The sequence below is a fragment of the Panthera leo genome, chromosome A2, assembly GCF_018350215.1.
Source record: "Panthera leo isolate Ple1 chromosome A2, P.leo_Ple1_pat1.1, whole genome shotgun sequence".
In the NCBI taxonomy this organism is placed as follows: domain Eukaryota; kingdom Metazoa; phylum Chordata; class Mammalia; order Carnivora; family Felidae; genus Panthera; species Panthera leo.
The window spans coordinates 130,139,076-130,158,604 of record NC_056680.1 but is presented as its reverse complement, the minus strand read 5'-3'; the positions used below and the strand labels follow the sequence as shown (position 1 = coordinate 130,158,604).

At 36.5% G+C, this 19,529-nt stretch overlaps 1 long non-coding RNA gene across 1 annotated transcript in view; it reads right to left on the bottom strand.

Moving 5' to 3' along the window:
* The window catches only part of LOC122210063, a 29,758-nt gene extending 23,265 nt beyond the window's left edge, over positions 1 to 6,493 (bottom strand). Inside the window, exons 1-2 of the long non-coding RNA XR_006197902.1 lie at positions 6,376 to 6,493; positions 789 to 911 (exon numbers count right to left, since the gene is read on the bottom strand). This is a non-coding gene — a long non-coding RNA (uncharacterized LOC122210063). The remainder of the gene's footprint in view (positions 1 to 788; positions 912 to 6,375) is intronic.
* Between the last annotated feature and the right edge of the window lie 13,036 nt (positions 6,494 to 19,529).

Genomic DNA, 19,529 nt, shown 5'->3' with positions numbered 1-19,529 from the left:
AGCCAGCCATGGATCTTTTGAGCTTTTTGGCTTGACCTCTGACCTTTACAGCTACAAGTTTCCCCTTTCTTCACTGATTACCTTTTATCGTCCATCAAGGTAACTTTCTGAATCAAATTCCACACTCTGCTGGATCTGACTATTCTCTATGGCCTTCCCCCACCCAGTTCAAGTTCTGACAGAGACCGTATATCTTACACTCTTGGAAATCCCCAAATATAACAGGTTTTTTGAAACAGTATCTTTGGCATATTTAAGAGATACTAAATCTCTTTGGTTGTAATCACTTACCAAACAAACACTTCTGAACAAATTTAAGAAATGAAATGAGCACGGTGCCTGGGTGGCTCAATGGCTTAAGTGTCCAGCTCATGATTTTGCCTCAGGATCATAGGACAGAGCCCTGCAGTGGGCTCAGCACCATCAGTGTGGAGCCCACTTGGGATTCACGCTCTCCCTCTTTCTCTGCCCCAACCATGTGCTGTCTTTCTCTCTCTCAAAATAAATAAATAGACTTAAAAAAATAAAATATTCTACTAAAATCAAAACCCTCACATTTTTAACAGAATTTTAATATTCTCTTTTTAGGGGAAAGCCCTTTGTATCTTATTCAAATTCATGAAGAATGGATGACATTTAAGATGTCTCATTATGCTTGCTACATACAAATATACAGTTTCTTAAAATGGCTTCCTGTCAAGTACATATGATTTCTCTTTGTCTGCTGTTAATGTAATTGACTAAACACTAGATTCCACTGATTATGCTTTCCCTTGTAAACCACTTACTTTATAGGCATAAGCAGCTGTGTTTATGCTTCTGTGATTTTCGGGTTTCATTATGAAGTTTCATCATGTGATTCAAGAGCCATAGGCAGTATAAGCACCCAAGCAGCAGCTGGCAACTTTTTACTGATAAAAGGAATATTCCATCAACACTTACATACATTGTATAGAAGGATACATATGTATCCAGATGCATATGTAAAACCATTGCAACCACGTTAACAGTGAGATGTGAGCAGAAAGAAAACACTATTAACTTTACAGGCAATCATTGATCAACAGTCAAAGACCTGAATTTAAACAAGAACATAAGCACTTCCTCTCCTTCCCCTCTCTCAACCGAGAACTACAGAGTTTTGTTTTTTAACCTGGGAGTTTGGTGTTAAGTATTCAATAGGGGTGGTATAAGAGAGGTAGGCAGAGAGACAGCAGAGGGAGAAAGGCTGACAGAAAAAGCAGCCATCAAGAGTTTGAGGTGGGGGGCCCATGCATGGTTCAGTCGGTTAAGCAACAGACTCTTGGTTTTGGCTCAGGTCATGATCTCACGGTTTGGTGAGTTCAAGCCCTGTGTCTGGCTCTGCACTGGCAGCATCGAGCCTGTTTGGGATTCTCTCTCCCTCTCCCTCTGCCCCTTCCCCAGACTCTTTGTTTCTGTCTCTGTCAAATAAATAAATAAACTTTAAAAGAAAAAGAGAGAGAGAGAGAGTTTGAGGAGAAAATTCATGCAGAGAAATATGGAAAGGAGTAGCAAGGAGAAATAGGGGAACTAAGGTACAGGAAACAGAGAAGCAAAGAGACCCACACAGCAGGTGTTTGTTATCCAAGCCTCTATGACACTTTATTACAATTATTTATTTCTACAGTCTCACATAGAAGAATACTGGAGAAAGAGCTGGATTAAAACCAAGGTTCTGTCATCTACTATCAGTGTGACCTACACCAATTCCATGACCTCTTAGGTTTCAGTCTCCCCATCTGCAAATAATAGCAGATAATACTTAGCCAGGTTTTGGTGAGGATTTAATGAGACAACAAAGCAGTATTGGTAGCAAAGTATAGTGGTTAAGAAGCCAGGCTTTGTGATCAGACTGCTTGGTTTGAATCTCAGCCTCTAGCTGGACACCTTTAAGCAAGTTAACTAGTTGGTCTGTGCTTAGTTTCTTATCTTTAAAACAGTGATCATAAAAACAATCCCTAGGTGCATGTGGTTATAATGGAAGCTCACTGGAAAATACGTGTAAAACACAGCAAACAGGTAGAACAGTGCCCAGCATTTGGTTAGTACTCAGTAAATACTGACTGCTAAGGATAAGAGTTGGTGCACAAATTATGGTGTTGATGATGATGTCTCCGTCAGACAAGGGTAGACACCACTTTATTTTTTTATCCCTAGTATCTTGCTGGCATATCACAAGCACTTACCAAAAGTGTTTAATGTGATCAGAAATGATAGAAAGCATTTCAACTTTGTTTTATGCACTCTGGTATTCACACTTACTTTGCCTTGTGTAATACTGACTGGATGGTTATCCAGACTTTCAACTGGTCTTTTCTTTGAAAAGCGTTTAAGTGCATAAGAAATATATGAATATCTTCTCTTGGTTAAAAAAAAAAAGTCTTGATAATACTCAAAACTGCTTCCAAGTTCAAATTCTATCCCAGGTCCCTTCCCAAAGGCAAACATTTTATGGACTTTGAAAAGTATTTTTCCACACCTTGTATTTGACATACATGTATGAATTTACATCTATGGACTTGGGTCATTCAAGTTTCCACCAGAGAAACATAGCCTTTTCATGTCCATGGGATAACAGTGGTAGCCTCTCATTTCCAATATTATTAATTTGTGTCTTCTCTTTTTTTTCTTTGTTAGCGGGATAGAGTTTTATCAGTTTTATTGATCTTTTCCAAGAACCAACTTTGGTTTTATTGATTTTCTCTATTATTTTTGTTTTCAATTTAATTGATTTATGCTGCAATGTTTATTATTTCTTCTGGTTGCTTTAGGTTTATATTACTTTTCTTTCTCCAGTTTCCTGAGGTGGAAGCTTACATTATTATTTACATTATTACTTACATTATTATTACATTATTGCATTATTATTATTTATTATTATTATTTCTTGTGCACTAGCCACTCAACACCATATAATGCCCTCTAAGCAATGCTTTCATGGCATCCCACAAATTTTAATAAATTATATTTTCATTTTTATTCAAGGTATTTTTAAAATTTCTCTTGAGCCTTCTTTAAGCCATGTTTAGAAGTCTGTTGTTTCATCTCCAAACTGGGGGATTTTCCAACTCTTTCTGAAATTGATTTCTAGTTTAATTTCATTATAGTCTAAGAGCATACGTCTTTCAAATTTGTTGAAGTGTGTTTTAACTGGCTTACCAGAATGTCGTCCATCTGGGTTAATGTTCCATATGAGCTTGAGAAGAATGTGTGTCTTGCTGTTGTTGGATGAAGTATTCTATAAATGTCCACTGGATATACTGATTGATGGTACTGTTTACTTTAACTACATTTTTACCGATTTTCTGCCTGCTGGAACTGTCAACTACTGATAGAAGGGTGTTGATGTCTCCAACTATAATAGATTTATCTATTTCTCCTTGCAGTTCTATCCATTTTTACCTCATATTTTGATGTTCTGGTTGTTAGGCAAGTAGATAGTAAGGACTTTTAAGTGTTCTTGAAGAACTGACCCCTTTTGATCATTATATAATGATACTCTCTATCCCTGATAATTGCCCTTACTCTGAATTCTGCTTTGTCTGAGATTAATACAGATACTCCAGCTTTCTTTTGACTGGTGTTAGCTGTGGTAGATCTTTCTCCGTTGCTTTGCTTTAAATTATCTTTTTATTTAAAGTGGTTTCTTGTAGACAATATTTAATCGGTCTTGTTTTTGTATCTACTCTGACAGTTTCTGTCTTTTAATTGATGTATTTAGACCATTCACCTTTAAAAAGATTATTGACAGATTAATACTGATCAGTTGTGTAACTGTTTTCTATTCATTGCACTTACTGTTGCCACTATTGTTGTTCTTGTTCTTTCTCTTCTTCCTTTCTTTTCTTCCTCCTCTTCCTTTCTCTTCCTCTTCCTCCTGTCTTTCTTTCCTAACTTCTATGGTATCTGCTTTTAATTGAGCATGTTATATGATTCCCTTTTCTCTTTTAGCCTATCAATAATACTTCTTAAAATTTTTTTAGTGGCTACCCTAGAGTTGACGATATACATTTTCAATCCCAGCCCACTTTCAAATAATAATAGTATACTGCTTCATGGATAGTCTGGGTACTTTATAACGGAGAATGCTTAATCCCTCCTGTCTGTCATTTACTTCACATACTCATATACCATTATCATCAAACACATTGTTGCCATTATTATTCTGAACAAACTGTTATCTGTTAGATAACAGATGTCTATGTAATCTTCCTTCTTTCTGAGCAACTTTTTTTTACCATTTGCAGGCCAAGTCCATGGGCAACAAATTCCCCCAATGTTCATTTGTCCAAGAAGGTCTTTATTCCTCCTTCACATTTGAAAGATGATTTCACTAGATACAGACTTTAAGGTTGGTGGTTTTCAGCTTTATTAGGATAGCTCTGGAACAGACTTTCGCTGAAAGCGTGGGTCTAATTCTTAAGGCCTGGCCTTTCTGACATGTCATCAGGATGCCTGGGGTGATAGCATTTTTTCTGGGCCACAGCTATAATGCCTCCCCAAGTTGCTCAATCTTTAGAATCTTTGTTTAAATCTCTCCCTCATTGTAAATACTCTCTGTGTAGTCTCACCTCATGCATGTTTAGGACACATAAACTTCTATGCCCCTCCCCCACACTGCTCCCTACCCAATTCCTACCCCACACATTGCAGTGATTTTTATCTTCCCCAAATTGAATTTCTTCCAAGCAGGACTTCCACACTCTGCTTGGACTTTATCTCACTGTGCCACAGTTGATTAATTGTTGCCAGGCAGAAAGCCAGGGTGATTATGAGATATTATCTGATGAGTTTTCTTTTCAGGGATCACAGTTTTATGCTGTTCATTGTCCAAGAACTGAAAGCAATGGCCTCATATACTTTGTGCAGTTATATGATTTCTTACAGCATGAAAACTAATCTAGTGCCAATTACTCTGTAATAGTTAGAAGCAGAAATGTTCCTTATTCAATCATCTATTCCCAGTACCTAGCACAGTTCTTGGCATTCAGAGGCAATCAACAGGAAATCAGTACATGAATTAATGTGTCCATCAGTGAATTCAGGGAAGGAAGAAAAGAGGGTGAAGGGGGGGGGGATTAATTTTGAGAGCATTTGGGAAACATTAACTGGACAGCACTGTACTTGAGCAAATTAAAAGTTTTAGTATGGACTCTGACTCAAACTCAGAAGAATCAAGAGTCAGACTTAATATCTTTTGGGAAATAACATATTCCATAATGGTTGATTCTTTATTTGTCAAATAATATATATTGAAAATCCCGAGTCAAGATTTCTGGTTTAAAATTCATCTTACATATCATGTAATCAATAAAGTAGTTCCAAGGTAAATGAAAGCAAAATGGATTTTATAATATTCTGATTTAGAAGAATTGTAAGATTTCAGTGTTCTACTGATAGGTATTTTTTGAATATTAGCAACTAATAGGCTAGTGTCACCTTTTGAAATCTTTTCAGTTTTGAGGAAATCCTTTTCGGGGATTTTTAAAGACTGCTTTCTATTTCAGATATATGTTTCTGAGTATTATAATCAACCAATTAATTATGTCATTAAAATATATTTATTATTACTACATGATGAAGTAATCACTTTACTTTTTTGAAATAGATTATAGAAGAAGAATTAACCAGTCCTATATTTATCCATTTATTTTTTAATTTTTTTAATTTTTTAACGTTTTTATTTATTTTTGAGACAGAGACAGAGCAGGGGAGGGCCAGAGAGAGAGGGAGCACAGAACCCAAAGCAGGCTCCAGGCTCCGAGCTGTCGGCACAGAGCCCGGCGCGGGGCTCGAACTCACAGACTGAGATCATGACCTGAGCTGAAGTCAGACGCTCAACCGACTGAGCCACCCATGCACCCCTCCATTTATTTTTACAAAATATACTTAGCCAAGACATGTATAAAGCCTCAAGTTTTCTGTTTAAAATCATTTTATCTTCAAGCTCTCTATATAATATCAGATGGTTTTCTGTTTTCAAGTGAGAGTTCTAGGTACTACAGTTCATTTAAATAAAAGCCATTTCATTTTTTCTGGATTTAATTTGATTTCTCAATTATCAAGCTTTGTCTTTTACATTGAAAATGCGATCTTGCTAATATTTTCCGAAAATGAAATGTATAACTATATTTCCAGAAAAGTTTTAAATATGATACTGTTATAGAAGAGAATAGGCAGGATAACTTTTCTTATGCTCAAGCATAAGCTAGTGAACTATATTTAAGGATAATAAAAATATTTTATAATGAAGAAAATAAGATAAGGAAAACGAGAAAGATAAAGATTTGCAGATAAGGAATCAGGATAGAAGGGTAAACACCTCACCTGACTTTAAAGTCTTCAAATACTTACCTGTTATAAAATTTTGGGGCCCTAGTAGTGGGAGAATTTGTCAAAAACTTTTTTGCCTTGAATGATATTTTATTTTCAAGTGAAGATTGAAGGATACAGGGAAAAGTATCTTCACGTGGTCCTGAAAGAAATAAGAATTATTCATTGATAAAAAATAGATTTCAAGGAGAGAGTATATAAAGAAGAATAGCCTGGGGGCACTTGAGTGGTACAATCAGTTAAGCATCTGACTTTGGCTCAGGTCATGATCTCGGGGGTTGGTGAGTTCGAGCCGGAGTCGGGCTCTGTGCTGACTGCTCAGAGCCTGGAGCCCGCTTCAGAATCTCTCTGTCCCTCCCCAACTCATGCTCTGTCTCTGTCTCTCAAAAAATAAACGTTAAAAAAAATTTTTTTGAAGAATAGCCTGAAGAAGAGAAGGTTAAAGAGGAATGTGCAATATCCTTTAAAGGTATGTATATGTGTTAGAAAATCTCCAAAGATAGATACTAAGTGTACCAAGACAGAGTAAAAAGATGAGAGAAGCCTGACCCAGAGACCAGACGTTTCATAAAACTGATAGCACAGGTAAACTTACTGATGTTGACACTCACTCTTACCTAATAACATTGCAAAAGCACAAGAAGATGTTTGATTAAAGCACTGAAATAATGCATAGGCTGAGACAAAACAAAGAAAACTGAAGATGCAAGCAGAGTCCATGTGTTGGATGTATTTAAACCATCGCAGCTTAATTTTTTAACCAAAAATGTCGAATACCAATATCATGAACACAATATTTGCAAAAGCACAGTTGTTGTAATATAACTTGCCAAATGGGAGCAGCAGACTAGTTGTTTTTTGTTTGATTGTTTTAATATTGTTGCAGAAAAAGCATGAATGGCTCTCTTTTGGCATGCTAATACATGGTGGTCTTTAATTTCTCCTCTTCCTGCTTATTCTTTTCTCTTTTGTTTACTACTGTTCTTTAGAGTCTCCAAAAGGAAAAAGAAAAGAAAAAGAAAGACAAAGACGCTTGATTTGATTGTCTAATGGAAGTCTACTGCGGCTTAGAATCTATTTTCAAGCAAAATTTAATCAAAATATTGTTACATCTGGGTAAAGAAGTTATAATGATTTCTATTGTCTCTTTATTCTTTCTTGAATTTTCCACATTTTTTACAATGCTCATATACTAACTCTGTAATCATAAGCAAACAAACAGATTTAAGGAACTCATGGGTCTATTTCATTCCAGTTAGGCACTTTTTTTGTTTCACTCTCCCTTGGATATTAGATCATCACACCCTTATAAAAATCTAATATTAATTTTAAAATTCTTTAGAGCATTCTAAATAAATTGCTTGTCTTAAATACTCATTATAATCTGAGCACCTTTGGCAAACAGAGGATCAAACACAACAGTCTGTCCCAGGTTTGGGGGAGGAGGGACAAGAAGGCTTTATGCTAAAGAGGGATGGATACTTGTAAGGATCTTCCAAACATTTTAAGAATTCCAAAAATAACATGGATGGTGAAAAGGAGAGAGAAAACTGAGCTTAGAAAAATTCTGAGTAGAGTTGAAGTGGATTAAAGCTAATCAGCGGTTTTGTAAGACTTTACATAAGGTATTTAGCATCCGAGGAATTAAGAAAATCAATTATATCCTGATATATTAATACAAGGTAAAGGAAAATGCTAAGTTGAAATGACTCTGGAATTTTCAGAACTTATTGTTATTTAATAAATAAATATATTTATATATTATAGAAATATTAAGGAATCAATAATAAAGGAAATCAATCAATAAGAGGGGAGATACAGAGAGAAATGAAGACCATAGTTCTTGGTATACATATTACATATGGTGGATTGTTTCTATGTTTATTCTACTTTTAATTAAGGAATTTTTTTTTTTCCTGAAAGAGACGGTGGATGATTTTGTCACTGGTGAATCACAGAAGTCTTACTATTAAGACAAAGAACATTGTCCTGGAGTTCTATGTGCTGTCTTTGAAAATGTGCTCACCAGAGAATCAACACAAATTTTCTATATCATATCCTTTCTATACTCCAAAGTTTGTTGAGCAGTGTACAGTGTTAAATTGTGATTTTTTTTCCTTTAGTAACTGAAATATTATTCAGGATGTGTTTTGTTGGTATTTTAAACAATGAATCAGAAACAGCATTCTTTTCTAAGAGTCTAATAGTTTAGCACTATTTTTTAGCACTTTTTCTAATCGTTTAGCATAATCTTTTAACTACTTGGATAGCAAATATACATGCAAATATACAACATACAAACACTACTGTTAATGATTTGACTGCTATGTTTCAGAGTAGCCCTGCTTATTAATACAAAAATACCTAGATTATAAAATAGCATATTCAGACCAATACTTTCTAACCAAAGTTATTTACAGGTTCCATTAACTATGTGGTATACATGCACAACATTACTAACAATCTAATAATGACACATAAACAGAAATTGAATTGCTGTTACTATCTCACCAGATACTTCACCCACTAATGCCTAGAAATCTGTGTAAGTCTTGATTTCTCCAACTCACCTACCCATCCCAGAAAGCTTCAAGTATGTTGAAAGGAAGCTCAGGATTAATGGATTGATATTTTTAATGGTTAAAGGCACATATAAATCCTATTTCACCTACATTTTGTGTTAAATTGGCTTCAAGATTGGGAAGATGAATATGAATATGCCATTGTTTTGTGCTGGACTAAGTCTATTAATAGTAATGCTATTGGCTAGAAATGTCTGGGGGCACTTACTCACCTGGGCCTGAATGAGTTTCCCACAGACCTGTCCCCTTTCCAAATCAATGTTACAACTGGATCCACCCTTGTGGTTCTTATGCACACAATGGCCAGGGGATCTGGTTTTACTGGAGTTGAGGAGAGCAGTCAAGAGTTTTGTGGGCTTACTCTTTATGGGCAAATTTAAAGCATGAGACAGATATTTAACGTATAGGGAAAAGACAAGTAACCCAAATGGTCAATTACAAAAATCGACCAAGATCCCAAAAATGGTTTATCTGATATAGCCATCTTTGAAGTGGACGCCTCTTTGAAATGCATGTGTCCACAATCAAAGCTTAAGTCAGGCACTTGTATTACAAGATCATAAGAACTATGATCTCTTTAGGGCTCTTCACAAATATTCCTGTTCTCTCAGCTTGTGGATAAAGGATAAGAATGCACTTCCTCTTGAATTCAGGTGTGGTGAGATGACTTGCTTTGGTCAACCAAATAAGATTGGAAGTGATCAGGTGATATTTTGTCACATTACGGTCTTCATCTGTCTTACTACTTTCTCTTTTTGGGGAGGAAGGAGGAGTGCCATGTATTATTGGGCCCACTTAAACAATGCAGTAAGAACAGTTTAGTGTATTAATTTTTTTCTTTAGTAATGAAAAATTTACGGTTTTAAATTTTCCTCTAAGTTTTCACTGGGTCTCAAGTTTTTGTAAAGTGTAATGAAGCATTCTTTTCATTGCTTTCTAAAAGTTTATAAATTTTCTTTTGATTTCTTCTTTGATGTAAGGTTTATCTAAGAATAAAATATTTACAAAGTTTCAAAACTTTTTTTAATATTTATGTATTTATTTTTCAGGGAGAGAGAGAGAGAGAAAGCAAGTGTGTGAGCAGGGGAGGGGCAGAGAGAGAGAGAGAGAGAGAGAGAGAGAGAGAGAGACAGTATCCAAAGCAGTCTCCAGGCTGTGAGCTGTCAGCACAGAGTCCGACCTGGGGCTCAAACCCATGAACTGCAGGATCATGACCTGAGCCAAAGTCAGACGCTTAACCAACTGAGTCAGACGCTTAACCAACTGAGCCAACAGGTGCCCCAAAGAATAAAATATTTAATTTCCAAGAGTTATATTTTTGGTCACTCTTTTTAACATATTTCTGGTTTTATTGGATGATGAGAAAAGAATGTGAACTATATTTACTTCTTTAATAAGGTTTTCCTTACAGTTGTAGCATAATCAGTTTTTATAAATCCCTTCAGGAATATATGAGACAAAATTTATTTTCTATTAAAGAGCTTGAATACAAGTACAGACTCTATCCACTACATCACATTTTAAAATTATATATTTCCAATCATGTATTTTTTTTTTAACGTTTATTTATTTTTGAGACAGAGAGAGACAGAGCATGAACAGAGGAGGGTCAGAGAGAGGGAGACACAGAATCTGAAACAGGTTCCAGGCTCTGAGCTGTCAGCACAGAGCTCGATGCGGGGCTTGAACTCACTGACCGCGAGATCATGACCTGAGCCAAAGTCGGCCGCTTAACCAACTGAGCCACCCAGGCGCCCCCCAATCATGTATTAAAGTCTCACACTATAAATTTATTTTTAAAAAGGTCCCTCTGTATGTGATAGATTTTGCTTTATATATTTATTTATGTTGTTTGACTCACACAGAATTTTGACTGTGCATTTTTCATAAATTGTATCTTTTTCATTACAAATTACCTGTATAGTTTTAGTGTTTTTACTCTAAATGCTACATTATCTTATATTGTCTACATTTTTTAGTTTATCTAGTATCTCTTTTTCCACTCCTATATTTTCAACACTTCTTTCATATTTTAAATGTGTTTCCTGTAAAGAATTTACAACTAGGTTTACTTTTTAACTTAATCTGATCTTCGCTGCCCTTCAGTGGAGAAAGTCCACTTATATTTAGTGTGATGACATTTATTTTAGTTTTCCATCATGTATTCTACTTATTATTTATTTTACATTGATTTTCTATTTTGTTTTTATTTTTTATCGGATTGATCAAGTTGTACCTCACTCAATTTTTTGTCTTATTAATTTGAAAGTTATTCTATTTATTTTATTTTATTTTATTAAATTATTTTCCTCTCCTCTGGTCTTATAAAAGGCATATACATCTTTACTTCTATTTGAATACAAGATGCCACAAAGACGCTATTTTTTCTACTCCTCCCCCAATAAAATGAGATCTTTAAATAATTTCATTTTTCCTTATTACTTACTCTCCTCCCCCAATAGATAAGTACTTTGACTTCCCCAGCCCTACCCCTTCCTACTCTTTACTAACTCTTGAGTTTTGCTGATATTACTTACTACACTTAATTTTAAACTATTTTTAGAATATCCCTTACTGTACATCTCTTCTGTGTCTATGGTTTTACTTACAATCATCTTATCCATTTGAATTTCAATTGAATAGGTAATGCTTATTTAATATATAAACAATTAGTGCTCATCACTGCATTCTTATGTCTTTGATTTCCCATATTTAGAATTTTGATGTATTCTATGACATTTATTCTTTGTTTTTGTTAGTCTTGTTAATTTCCACTTGCATATCCTCAAATATCATTACTTTGCCTTGACAAGTGAATAATTTCTCAACTATATATAAGATTTTCAGATTGAAATTCTTTACTCTCAATAGTCCCCAGATACTATTCTACTGATTTTTAGCTTCTAGTGGTGCAGTTGAGAAGTTCAAAGGCAGTATAATTTTTCTTTACTTTATGGCTAGCCTGTTCTTTTTGACAGAAAGTTTTAAATATTTTCTATTTGTCTTTGAAACTCAGAAACTTTCTATGATATGTCTAAATATAGGTCTTTCCTTATCAATCTGGCCAGGAATGTGGCGAATATTTCAATCTAAAAATTCAGACCTTGGGTCACCTGGGTGGCTCAGTTGGTTGAGTGTCCAACTCCAGCTCAGGTCATGATCTTACAGTTGATGAGTACGAGCCCTACATCAGGCTCTGTGCTGACAACTCAGAGCCTGGAGCCTGCTTTTGATTCTGTGTCTCCCTCTCTCTCTGTCTCTCCCCTGCTCATGCTCTGTCTCTGTCTCAAAAAGAAAAAAAATAAATAAACATTAAAAATTCAGACCTGTAGCTCAGGGACAGTCTTCCTCTTTAGCTTTCATTGTAGCCTTATCTTCATTTACAGATTTACTTCTCACCTGGAACTACTATTATTTCCAGGTTTACTTTCCTAGAGATACTAATTCTCTTACCTTTTCTCTAATGATTTATATCTCATTATACTTTTGTTTGTGCTTTGAAATATATTGTGGGTCAAATTGTGTCCCCTAAAAGATATGTTGAAGTCTTAATCCCCAGGACCTATGAAATGTGGACTTTTTTGGGAATGGGACCTTTGTAGATGGGACCTTTGTAGATGTAAATAAGTGAAGATGAGGTGGGCCCTAAATCCAATGACTGATACTGTTAGTGGGAGAGAAAAATTTGGAGACTCAGAGACACAAAGTAGAAGAAAGCCATGCAATGATGGAGACAGAGATTGAACGTCAAAGACTGGAAGCAACCACCAAAAGCTAAGACGAGGCAAAAAAGGATTCTTCCCACAGAACCTTCAGTAAAAGTATAGTCCTGTTGATTTTTTGGACTTCTAAGCATCCAAAACTATAAGAGACTACATTTCTGTTGTTTTAAGCTTCCAATTTATTGTAATTTGTTACAGCTGCCCTAGGAAATTAATGCAAGATAATTCTCCTTCTGGATATTCAAGGTCACTAATTCAAGTCATTTTATTTACTAAATCACTTAATTAAAGAATTATGTTTTGTTACCATTTACAAAATTCAGAGAGTATTTTTTTATGGTTTCCACTTGGATCTCCTTTAGTCATGTTGATATTTTATAACTCAAGTTTTTAATGTGTCTTATGTAACAGCTCCATTTCACTAAGCATTTGGTTTTTTGGCCCAATTTTCTTTTCTTTATACTAGGTTCCCTTAGATGTTATTTTTCTTAATTGACTGAGTTCAGGTTTGATCTGAAGGTACCCTAAGTGAATGGTGGCAGGCAAAGTGACCTCTACCCCTGTGGGCTGATGATCATGATGGAGTAGGCAAGGGGATGGTTCCCTGCTAAGGTACTGGTGATAACTTCTGCAGCTTAACATTCTTATATACAAACTTACAAGGGCAGGATAGGTTTGGCTCATCCATTCAGCAACTGCTTAATCTCCTGGGAATCAGGAAGACATGATAGGTTCATGATGGACTAATGTTTCTTTTTCTACAGAGGGCTTAGCTTCTTGAGGTCATGCTCTTCTCAGGGTCCTGTGGTTTTTGGTCCTTACCTAGGAGTCTATCCTGCTCTCTAGGTGCTTTCCCAGCCAAGAGGAAGAAAACTTCTCTTTCTTATACCCCAGCAGTATTATTTTGTACCCAAAGTATTTATACTGCTTTAGTTCTAAATTTTGAAGTAGTGAGAATAAATAGAGTCAAATAGACATATGGATATATAAGTTTAACAATAAATAACTTGCTACTTCTGGCATTCTAGAATGGTTATAAGCTAAAAACCTTGAACATGGAGCAAGGATAGGGAACAGGTTACAAAAGAACACAAACATCTCACTAGAAAATATATAGGAAAACGTAAGAGTATTTAAGCATCATTTGGTTAACTTGATGTTATCTTAAACTGTCTTATAAATTTGGCCTCTTGTTTAACATAAAATAATTTTAATTCTATACAAATTCAGTAGCCTCTTTAGAATAATATGATTTGTCACAGCGCTGGGTGGCTCAGTTGGTTAAGCATCCACTCTTGATTTTCGCCTAGGTCATGATCTCAGGGTTGTGAGATCAAGCTCCACATTGGGCTCTGCACCAGGCATGGAATCTGCTTAAGATTCTCTCTCTCCCTCTCTCTCTGCCCCTCCCCTGCTCTTTATTTCTCTCTCTGGAAGGAAGGAAGGAAGGAAGGAAGGAAGGAAGGAAGGAAGGAAGAAAAATATGATTTGAAAATAAATCTCTGGGTTTTATTAGCTGTGGTATTTATGACCTTGGTATATGGTTTCTTAGAAAACAGTTTTTGGAGATCCAAAATGGCAGAGAAGTAGGGAGATCCCTACTTCGTTCCCTCATCCCTCAAACACAGCAGTGTTGATGCCAAAGGACTTTGAACTCAAAGAGTTCAGGTAGCAAAGTGACAGAGATGCCTCCAGGTACCCACTGGGACAACCTGGCAGGCCATAGGTGCGTGATTGTGAACTGGGAAAGATAAAACGGGTGGTGAAGGAGTGGAGGAGAGGGAGCCCTTCTGCAGAGAGACAAAGGGAGGAGAAAGAGACTGGAGAAGTGTAGGAATGTATCTGCATGAGAGAAAAACCAAAGACTGAGATGGAGAAAGATCCAATCTCTAACTGTGGGGCTTTCCCTGGACTGGGGCCGGTTGCCCTGTTCACACACCTGGGGAGGAGGGGAGCCAGCCCCGGGCTCAGTAACTAGTTCAGAGGCGCAATCTGTAGTGGGAGAAAGCAATCCCATCCCTGGAAGTTATATAACCGACCCAAGGACAAAGACTGTCTGTATTCACCAGCCAGAGGCAATATATCAGCGGGGCAGAGCAGCACCTCCCCGAAACTAGGGCGGATGGAGTGGGAACCTTAAAGACATTGAGGTTTAAGCCCCAGCCGAGCACCAGGGAGGAGCAGGAGTCTGAGGAGTGGGACAAACCAACGTGTTCACACCCATGACACTGTTAGGACAGCCTGAACAGAGTGGTTTGGGACTCCCGATACGTGGAGCAGAGACTGGCGTGTTGCCATTTTTTCCCCCATCATCAACAAGGTGGGGCCTCAGGGAATGGGCAGTGGGCCCACAGTGGAGGTGGGACTTCCCTACACCAAACCATACCCTGGGCCTGGTAACTGCATATCTACTGGAGGAGGATAGATGCTGATGAAGAAGACAGCCCCTCCCCCAGACCAGCTCTGCCACTGGTTCCAAGACACCCAGTGGTTTTGCATTGCCTGATTTAATTCTCAGACAATTGTTATTATAAATAAATATATATATTTCCCTTCCTTTTCTCCTTCTTATCTCTTCCCTCCTCTAGTCTGGTTATTCTGGTTGTTGGTTTGTTTAAGCAGACATATTTAATCTATTCTATTTATACCTGTTCTACACCTCCTTCTTTGTTTTCCTTTCTCTCTCTCTGGATTAAGCCATATAGTTTCTCTGCTGGTCAATTTTATTTTATTTTATTTTCCTTTTCCCTACCCCTGTCATTTCTCCCTGTGTATGACATAAGGCCTCTTCCATCAGCACCACCTCTGTTTATTTGTATCCGGTGTTACTGGTTTTTTGATTTTGGTTTGTGTGTGTGTGTGTGTGTGTGTGTGTGTGTGTGTGTGGTTTATTTGTTTGTTTTCCTTTCCAGGGCTACTTCATTGAAAAAACCAAAAGCACACCTGATGGAAGGTCCAAAACATCACTACAAGTAGGGATATAAAGTAACCAAAGTCACAAGAACAGAGAGCAAGTAACACACTCCAAAAAACACCTCCTGAAGGGCCAGTTCCTAGATGTGTATGACCCCTCTTTAATATAGTAGTGCTTGCAGGTATAGGGCACACAGCAAGCTTTTAACACACATAAGAGACAGAAAACTAGCCTAAATGATTAAATGGAAGAATTCTCCTCAAAAGAAATTCCATGAAGAAATGACAGCTAAAGAATTGATCAAAACAGATATAAACAATATAATTGAACAAGAATTTAGAATAATAGTCATAGGATTAACTGCTGGGCATAGAAAACAGAAAGAAAAAAGCATAGAAGACAGCAGATAATCTATTGCTGCAGAGATCAAGGAACTAAAAAATAGTCATCATTAATTTTTAAATGTTGTAAATGAGGTGCAAAATAAACTAGAGGCAGTGACAGTGAGGACCAAAGAGGCAGAGGGGAGAATACATGAAATAGAAGATAAATTTATGGAAAAAGATGAAGCTGAGAAAAAGAGAGATAAATAAATTCTGGACCACAAGGAGAGAATTAGAGAACTAAGTGATTCAATGAAGTGGAATAATATCTGTATTATAGGAGTTTCAGAAGAAGAAGAGAGAAAAAAGGGTAAGAAGGTGAACTTGAACAACTCATAGCTGAGAACTCCCCCAGTATGGGGAAGGAAATGGACATTGAAATCCAGGAGGCACAGAGAACTCCCTTCAGACATAACTGGAATCGATCTTCTACACAACATATCATAGTGAAACTGGCAAAATACAAGGATAAAGAGAGAATTCTGAAAGCAGCTAAGGACAAACAGGCCTTAACCTACAAGGGTAGACACATAAGGGTAGTTGAAGACCTAACTACTGAAATTTGGCAGACCAGAAAGAAGTGGCAGGAAATTTTCAATGTGCTGAATAGGAAAAATATGCAGCCAAGAATCCTTTATCCAGCAAGCCTGTCATTCATAATAGAAAGAGAGAGAAAAGTTTTCCCAGACAAACAAAAACTGAAGGAATTCATCACCACTAAACCAGCCCTACAAGAGATCCTAAGGGGACTCTCTGAGCAGAATGCTGCAAAGACCACAAAGGACCAGAGACATCACCACAAGCATGAAACCTACAGATAACACAGTGACTCTAAACCCCTATCTTTCAATAATAACACTGAATGTAAATAGACTAAATGCTCTGACCAAAAGATACAGGGTAGCAGAATGGATAAAAAAGGTAAGACCCATCTATTTGCTGTCTACATGAGACCCATTTTAGACCTGAGGACACCTTCAGATTGAAAGTGAGGGGATGGAGAACCATCTATCATGCTACTGGAAGTCAAAAGAAAGCTGTAATGGCAATACTTATGTCAGAAACTAGATTTTAAACTAAAGGCTGTAACAAGAGATGAAGAAAGGCATTATATAATAATTACAGTGTCTATCCATCAGGAAGAACTAACAATTATAAATGTCTATGCACCAAATACGGGAGCCCCCAAATATATAAAACAATTAATCACAAATATAAGCAAACTTATTGATAAGAAAGTGATAATTGCAGGGGACTTTAATACTCCACTTACAACAATGGACAGATGATCTAGATAGAAAATCAATAAAGAAACAATGGCCCTGAATGATACACTGGACCAGATGGACTTGACATATATTCAGAACTTTTCATCCTAAAGCAGCAGAATACACATTCTTCTTGAGTGCACTGGGAACATTTTCCAAGATAGATCACATACTGGGTCACAAAAAGGCCCTGAATAAATATAAAAGAATTGAGATCATACTGTGCACACTTTCAGATCACAATGCTATGAAACTTGAAATCAACCACAGGAAAAGTTTGGAAAACCTCCAAATGCATGGAGGTTAAAGAACATCTTACTAAAGAATGAATGGGCCAACCAGGCAGTTAAATAAGAAATTAAGAAATATGTGGAAACAAATGAAAATGAAAACACAACAGTCCAAACCTTTTGGGATGCAGCAAAGGCAGTCCTAACAGGAAAATACATTGCAATCCAGGCCTATCTCAAGAAACAAGAAAAATCTCAAATACAAAATCTAACACACCTAAAGGAACTAGAAGCAGAACAACAAAGAAACCCAAGTCCATCAGAAGAAGAGAAATAATAAAGATCAGAGCAAAAATAAACAATATAGAATTAAAAAAAAAAACAGAACAGATCACTGAAACTAAGAGCTGGTTTTTGAAAAAATAAACAAAATTGATAAAACCGTAGCCAGACTTCTCAAAAAGAAAAGAGAGAGAACCCAAATAGATAAAATCATGAATGAAAGTGTTTATCACAACCAATCCCTCAGAAATATAAGCAATTATCAGAGAATGCTATGAAAATTTATATGCCAACAAACTGGACAACCTGGAAGAAATGGACAAATTCCTAGACACCCACACACTACCAATACTCAAATGGGAAGAAATAGAAAATTTGAACAGACCCATAACTAGTAAAGAAATTGAAACAGTTATCAAAAATCTCCCAAAAAATAAGAGTCCTGGGCCAGAAGGCTTCCCTGGGGAATTCCATCACACAATTAAAGCAGAGTTAATACCTATCCTTCTCAAGCTGTTCCAAAAAATAGAAATGGAAGGAAAACTTCTGGACTCATTCTATGAAGCCAGCATTACCTTGATTCCCTACCCAGAAACAGAGACTCCACAAAAAAGGATAAGTACAGGCCAATATCCCTGATGAACATGGATGCAGTCATTCTCAACGAGACACTAGCTAATCAAATTCAACAGCATATAAAAATAATTATTCACCATAATCAAATGGGACTCATTCCTGGGCTGCAGGTTTTGTTCAGTTTTTACAAATCAATCAATGTGATACATCACATTAATAAAAGAAAGGATAAAAACCATATGATCCTGTCAATAGATTCAGAAAAAGCATTTGACAAAATACAGCATCTTTTCTTGATAAAACTGCTCAAGAAAGTCAGGATAGAAGGAACATACCTAAACATCAGAAAAGCCATATATGAAAACCCCACAGCTAATATCATCCTCAATGGGGAAAAACTGAGAGCTTTCCCTCGGAGATAAGTAACACGACAAGGATGTCCACTCTCACCACTGTTGTTTAACGTAATGTTGGAAGCCCTAGCATCAGCAATCAGACAACAAAATGAAATAAAAGGCATCAAAATTAGCAAAGAAGTAAAACTTTCACTTTTTGCAGACGACATGATACTCTACATGGAAAACCCGGCAGACTCCACCAAAAGGCTGCTAGAACTGATACATGAATTCAGCAAAGTTGCAGGATACAAAATTAACGTACAAAAATCGGTTGCATTTGTATACACCAATAATGAAACAACAGAAAGAGAAATCAAGAAACTGATCCCATTCACAATTGCACCAAGAATCATAAAATACCTAGGAATAAACCTAACCAAGGATGTAAAAGATCTATAGAAAACTTATGAAGGAAATTGAAGAAGACACAAAGAAATAGAAAAACATTCCATGCTCATGGACTGGAAGCATAAATACTTTTAAAATGTCAATACTACCCAAAACAATCTACACATTCTTTTTTTAAAAATATAATTCATTGTGAAATTGGTTTCCATACAACACCCAGTGCTCATCCCAGCAAGTGCCCTCCTCCATGTTCAGCACAATTCCAGTCAAAATTGCACTAGCATTCTTCTCAAAGCTAGAACAAGGAATCCTAAAATTTGTATGGACCACAAAAGACCCTGAATAGCCAAAGTAATATTGAAGAAGAAAACCAAAGTGGGAGGCATCACAATCACAGACGTTAGCCTCTACTACAAAGCTGTAATCATCAAGACAGTATGGTATTGGCACAAAAACAGACACATACACCAAT